This window comes from Cupressus sempervirens, chromosome 10 (genome assembly GCF_028749045.1).
Source record: "Cupressus sempervirens isolate cs-2001-9-10 chromosome 10, ASM2874904v1, whole genome shotgun sequence".
Taxonomy (NCBI): domain Eukaryota; kingdom Viridiplantae; phylum Streptophyta; class Pinopsida; order Cupressales; family Cupressaceae; genus Cupressus; species Cupressus sempervirens.
Window position 1 is genome coordinate 465,293,291 of NC_143127.1, and position 5,963 is coordinate 465,299,253.

The 5,963-nt window shown below is 37.4% G+C and overlaps 1 pseudogene across 1 annotated transcript; it reads right to left on the reverse strand.

The window, feature by feature from the left end:
- Positions 1 to 2,955: 2,955 nt before the first annotated feature.
- Positions 2,956 to 5,617, reverse strand: LOC149534713 (hypothetical protein At1g04090 pseudogene; annotated as a pseudogene). The gene has a single exon (XR_016357189.1). The product of XR_016357189.1 is annotated as a hypothetical protein At1g04090 pseudogene (transcript).
- Between the last annotated feature and the right edge of the window lie 346 nt (positions 5,618 to 5,963).

The following is a 5,963-nucleotide window of genomic DNA, read 5'->3' on the forward strand; positions in this document are numbered from 1 at the left end:
GGTGTATGGAAAATAAATAACAGAAATGGAAATATTCAAACTATGAGCAACAACCGTGAATCCATCTAAGGAAACATACATAGGACCATATCAAGGCAAAAGTGAAACATAACACTCAAATTAAGTTGTAGAAGAGGGGGTAAAGTGAAGGGTTCCTAACCCTAGGCCATGTCGAATTTCATTTGCCAGAAGGAATGGCCACTTCAATTAGAGTGTGAAAAGAGCAGTTGCCTGAGTTCATATCCTTTTGAAAGTTTGCATAATTTACTCAAATTGCTCAGACATTTTCTATTGACCTAAATTCTTAAGGAAATAAAGGCATTCACAGAGTAATAGTTCATTCGGTTGCATGCAGTTGTTCTGCATGAATTTACACAGAAACGCTTAAAGAAATTAAATTTCTTTAAAAGAGGTTTTGAATATCAATTGCAGATGGAAAAATTGGAAAATTGCCATATGCCAAACTTAGGAAGTGTGAAAACAAGAATAAGGTAATTTACTCGGTAGGACGAAGTCAAAATTGTCTGCTGATCATTAAGTGAAGCACATGAAACAATCCTTGAAAGAATCATATTCATCTAATGAAAACTCTAGTAAACTGAACACACGGGCTTTGTGAGCTTCATCATACTGGTCCGCATTTCTTCAATGTGAGACTAGGTTCAGGTAGCCTGAGGGATACAGGAATTCAAACAAATAGAATTCATTACAAATAAGACAGCTACTCAAATTTATGAATAGAAATTGAATTCTAAGTCGAATTTTCAGTTGTATGTGGGAGCATATAAATTTATGTAGCAATTCAATGGCTACAGTAAGATTTGTGATGGGTGGAGATTCAAAACAGAGCACCTACAATCACAAGATAGGAAGGATTTAAGAATTTATATGGTAACTCAATGGCTAAAGCGATAATTCATAATGGGTGAGGGTTTACAACAGAACATCTATGATCTTAAGATAGGAAACATTTAGAAAAATATATGGTAATTCATCAGTTACAATAAGAATTTGTGATGTGTGGGGATCAACAGGTCACTTGCAGTCCTTTATCCAAATAAAGGCAGAAACACCGGAAGGGATCTGATCTCTTCTCTGGGTTTTAGAAGGTGAATTCTATTATATAACGGTTTAAGCAAATTAGCAACCAAGCATACAAATGTTTGAAACTGGGAATCTTTCTACATGAGAAAGATCAAAATCTAGCTTTTTTTTTTTATTCGATGTTGAAGAGTTTAGCCTCTTGTTGACAAAGAAAGAATTAGCAGGAATGCCAGTATTAACTGCATCGTTCCAGTTTCAACTGACTAAACAGATTTGAACTGAGAAAAAAGAAAAGTCATGGCAGAAACTATGATAATATAAATTACTTAGACGTTTTTGCAAATGAGAATATGAGCATTTAAACAAACTCAGTGCAAGGATATGGTAGGACTAAACAGAAAAAATAAAGTTTTTACATTCTTTGTGAAATAATTATTCATCAAGAGCCTGGCATGATAATGATCTACAGTTATTTCTTATTATGAATTATGTTTGCCAATTTGGTCTTTCAAATTAGCAGAAGAAAAGGACAGCCATAGCTGTGAATACGAAGGGTGCATCCCCCAACTAGGACAGCTTGCCAGTACTCCAAAGAATGTACAAGTAGCTCCAAACTAAGATTAACATTATCATCATAAAAGACATATGACTGTTATTATAATTTATTACCATTTAACAAACATATTTTTGTGATATTGCTATCAAGATTTAACCGTGTGATTTTGAGTCAAATTCATTGACTCATGTTTCATGAGTAGTGATTCAACATGAATCCATCTCTCACGAGAATATATGGACACTTAGCACTCATTGGATCTAGGTCATGCTCACAGGGGTGAAACACCAGGACTTCCCAGGAGGTCACCCATCCTAGTACTACTCCAGCCTAAGCGCACTTAACAATGGAGTTCCCTACATGGTGATACCCAAAGCTTGCAACCCCATTTGCAAAACCTTCACAAGTGTTGTGCCTTATGAGCCATTCATTAGAAAGCCCCTTAAGTTCATCAATTGATAAGTAGGAGATCCAATGGATGACCTCCCAGGAAGTCCCGGTGCTTCACCCTTGTGAGCATCACCTAGATCCAATGAGTGCTAAGTGTTCCATTTATTCTCATGAGAGATGGATTCATGTTGAATCACTACTCATGAAACATGGGTCAATGAGATTGACAACTTTGACTCAAAATCACACAGTTAAATCCTGATAGCAATATCACAATTTGACTTGCTGTGGAAATTATCTCCTAATTAAGCATATTTTCATTTCTGCTGTTAGAATTTTTATAAATTAAGGAATGCTATAAATTTCCTTCTGGTTTTTATACTGTGGACATCAAATTTTGTGAATATCCATCCTATTTGGTAATCTTGTAAGGAATATCATTAAGTCATCCAGAGGCCATCGGAAACATTTTAAATTCGGCACACATTTCAGGGTGCGAAAGAGATCTGTTGTTGTTACTAGAGAACAGTTCATTTCTATGCAAGAGAATATCAACCTGAAGAGAGATAGATAGGCAGAACACAAATTGAAGCACAAAACCTGGTTCATTTTTCAATTCAAAATTAAGAATCATCTGGATCTAATGGAGAGTAAAGACGTTGTGGATGCAATGTGTTCTCTTAGCTCTATCTATAAAAAATGCCTCTGATAAATGGGAAGACATCAAGGTCACCTATGTTTCAGTTCCTCAAATTTATCTTAGAATAAGAAAGTTTGAAAAATATAATAGAACACATCATGCATCTATAAGAAACAAACATAAAATGGAAAGAAATATTATGCACAAGTCCCCAAAACTACAAAATCATATGACAGAGTACATCGAAACATAACAACAAATAAGCAGGGTCAGATTCCAGAGTAAAAATATATCTGAACCGAGCAGCCATGCCACACTGAACACATTATCATAATAGCTTGCAGTGTGTAAATTGAATTCAAAGCTTAGTACAGATGATCCTAATCATTGTAACCAACAAACAAAGCTTACATTTCATTGAATATGGCAGATCATCCTCTTTCATCTCCATCCCAGTTGTCTTTGGCTTTAGGCCCAGTGGGTCCTTGCCCACCTGAAAGCTCCTTGGGCATATTGTTCAAGAGATTCTCAATAGTTGACCTCAATTTAGAAGGAAGCAATCTGATAACCCTATTGAGCTCAGTTCGAGAATTGTACGCAATCTTCGGACCCCATTCTCTCATATACTGCAACCATGGAGGCTCCGTTATAATCTCATTAGATCCAATCATTTCCAGGTACTCTGCTGCAACAATTTGGTATTTTCTGCTAATATCTAGAAAATATTTGCTTCTAGCGGCATCGTTCCTGATACCGACTCCAAGTTTCCTGTCACCTTCAAGAAAATTCCCTGCATGGGGAAATGTTGCATGCCCACCCTTTGATGCATATACTACTATTCTATTCCCTTCGATGCGTTCCAAATCTGTAGCATTGATCCACTGGCCACCACTGTGCTGTGAGAAATAAATTTTCCACAATTCACCAGTAAAATTGCTAATCCTTAGAGTGAAGTGTTCCCAATCACCAACATGCTCTCCATACTTGAGAGGCAAATTCAGTGCACCAACCTTGACAGTAATGGAGCCATTGAGAGGGTAAAACAGCCATGTTGCTATATCAGTAAAGGTTCCACCTAATGCTGGCTTAAAATGTAAATATGCCATTGCACCCTGCAAGTCACCTTGTTTCAGCCTTTTTGCAGCCCCATCCTCTTTAGGCAAGTCGAGCCAGTACTCGTTGTCATTTGAGCCACCGAGGGGTAGATTTGACCCATCAATCATGACTGGTTGAGGTGCTTCCGTGCCTTGTTTATAAAGCAATTCGCCATTCTCAAACACCCAGGAAACAGATGAGGGGAAATAAATTTCCTCTGGATGATAGAAAACAATAGGTCCATACTTTTTAACCATTGCATGCATTTGACTAAGTTTGGGCATGGCTGAAAGGTCAAAATTAACATTCTTCAAACATGCAACAGGAAGAAGGTTACTAGATTTAAGGTCATTATTACAGTAAAATGTTCCCACACACACTCCTCGAGCTTTCGCTCCTCGCAATTTTGGCCTAAGATTCCAAGCACTGAAAGGATAGCTAAGAGGGTTTGTGTTTCCTGTAGTCCAAATCAAACTTTCTATCTCACATATATCTGTGAGATCCGATCTTACACACATAGCTTCTTCTAGGGAGGGTTCATCCGGTGTATTTGTGACCAAAAAACCACATGCCTTGTATTTCTCTGGAGCTTGGGGCAGCCAAAAGTAACCAACTGTGCCCTGGTTTCCTTTCCAGTGCTTACTACTCCAGACTAATGTGTATTTCAGTGGTTTTGCTATGGAAGGAATTCTTACAATCTTTTTAGCTGAATTAAGATTACTATCTCCTCTTTCTGATTCAGTGCACATTCCAAGAGCTTCATTTGGCAATTCGTGAAAGCCATTAGATGGTTCTATTTCTTTCACTACAAGCATCCATCCTCTACAATGCTTCTCTCGGATGGATTGGCAGTAGTGCCCAAGGCTGAAATAACCAGTAGGGATTCCAAAAGGCTTGTAAAATGTAGCGCCAGAATTATCCTTTCCTCCATTCCAGCTCCAAACCTCTTCAAATGTGAACAACTGCAATACTTCAATTTCCCCTAACAAAATCCTCCCGGCTCCAAAACCACCCATTGGGCTTCCCATCGTTAAATTGAAGGACCAGTTCCACTTAGATGCCTATTTTGTTCCTGCCCCCAAACAGCTGATGGCAATCTTTAACAACATTGACTTAATCTAACATAGAAAAATGCAATGCGACCAATTGCAAATAAACCCCAAAATCAAGGGTTTGGTTTCGGAATTTTGCAACATGAATTAACAAAACTGCAGTTCAAATAAGCCCAAATACAGATTAAGCCCAAAATTAGGAAGATTGTTTCACTGTTCAACAGCACCCCATATCACAATTATGAACAAAGAGCAGGCTCAAATGCGAAAAATCGTAAAGTACTCTTTAACTGTTTACATACGAACACAAGCAACAGGCAGTCCAAGAAAAGCATCGGCACGAATAAAATATCTATAAAATAAAATACATCCAAAACAGTTTTCCTGTACTGGAAATCAATACATCGGATTGTTGTGTCAATGCAGGGAATCTTCCAGAATAGAAAAAAAATGGTGTTTCTTAAAGGCAATCTCATTATGATGATTTAGGTCGGAACTGGTATGAATTTGATAAAGTGAGATATACGGACCTTAGTATATATCCATGATTTTGCTAAAGCAAGTATTGATTCAACAGTCACCTCAAAAAGGAATGGAGTTTTACAGCTCAAAATTTGGGATTTTCTGCAATCAGAAACTGTAAATGAATGGAACCCTTTTTTTAAGGGACCCAGAAAATTGGGTTTTGGATTTGACATGGTAGCACCGCACTTTGAGAGGTGTACTTTAAGGATATTATTCCTGCCCATCATTCTTTTGTCTGCAATCTACCATAATAATTGGCTGTACCCATCTACTTCGACTGAGACGTGAGGGCAATAATCGTATTACAAATTGAGCAATCACAGATACAAAAGTCGAGCATATCACATACCTCTCGCACAAATCATTCCATCATACCTGTTTGTATTCTTTTGCATTAAGTTTTATTCAGGATAGGTGATATTTTACCGAACAAAATGTATGGTGTAACCTCTCCTCGCTTGTCACAAGATTGGAAAGGTGGCAGGGTAATTGGAGGATGAATTGAGTTATTTTTATGTGATAAAATTTTCATGAAAATGTAGGGGTAAGACACTCTCTCCACATACATTATGGGTTCAAATATAACTAGTACTTGTATCTTTGAAGGGTGCAAGGGTTGATAGTCTTGTATACTTTATTGGTGTTATAGTTATTTATAGAC